This window comes from Cynoglossus semilaevis, unplaced genomic scaffold (genome assembly GCF_000523025.1).
Source record: "Cynoglossus semilaevis isolate Cse_v1.0 unplaced genomic scaffold, Cse_v1.0 C19065284, whole genome shotgun sequence".
Lineage (NCBI taxonomy): Eukaryota > Metazoa > Chordata > Actinopteri > Pleuronectiformes > Cynoglossidae > Cynoglossus > Cynoglossus semilaevis.
Genome location: NW_007587526.1, coordinates 1 through 854, shown reverse-complemented (window position 1 = coordinate 854; position 854 = coordinate 1). Strand labels below are relative to the sequence as shown.

General features: G+C 42.3%; 1 long non-coding RNA gene across 1 annotated transcript; it reads left to right on the top strand.

Annotated features, from left to right (window-relative positions):
- The first annotated feature begins 36 nt into the window (after nucleotides 1-36).
- LOC107988198 (uncharacterized) lies at nucleotides 37-854 on the top strand. The gene is made up of 3 exons (XR_001759831.2): nucleotides 37-145; nucleotides 224-316; nucleotides 395-854. It is a non-coding gene; the product is annotated as an uncharacterized LOC107988198 (long non-coding RNA).

Genomic DNA, 854 nt, shown 5'->3' with positions numbered 1-854 from the left:
AGCAGCAGCTCATGTGTCTCATTTAAATATCACTTTGTTTCCAGTTGTAAAAGTCCAACTGCATTGATGTTTTTTTTTTCTTCTACAGATTCTCGGTTATTTACCTGGTGAAGGTAAACCAGTAAACGTAACATGTGAAGTAAAGGTACAGGCGATCCGCACATTTGCATTTGTCTTTCATGTTTGACAACAACGCTTAAACGTTTCACTGTGTCTCCACCAGAAAGGAGCCGCGGCAGCTCTCGGAGAAGTCCAGTTTTTCCCCAAGAGTATTTTTGACCTGAAGTACTACCCGTACTACGGCAAACTTCGACATGTGAGTTTGGCGACGTTTCAGACCGTTATTCGCTGTTCACAGCTGCTCGTGACTGTGTACTCTCCACCTGTGCACCAGGGAAACTACTCGGCTCCAGTTGTTGCTGTTCGTTTCGCCTCGGTCCAGAACGGCGCTCAAATCCAGGTTCAGTGTAAACTGAACGGAAAAGGAATCATTAACGATTCTTCCACCGACCGATACCTGGGAAGCGTCACCTTCTCCCTGGAGGTCGGAGGTTAAAGCGGAGACACCGGTCGACGCTCTACAAAAAAAATAAATCACGGTTAAGTATGTTTTTTAATTAAAAAAAAAACCTAATTCATCCCTTTCCTGATCTATCCAATGAACAATCAGAGCAGAATAATAGAGCGACCGCTGGCGTCATCTTGCAGTGACACAACAGATGACGGGGCTTTTATAAATTCGACGCTTTAAAAATAAGGGGTAACATAACAATTGAGTAACACAGTGAAAAAAATTTGAATAATATGAGGAAATTATTAACCGATCTATCTAAAAACTTCTTATCTTCTTTTGG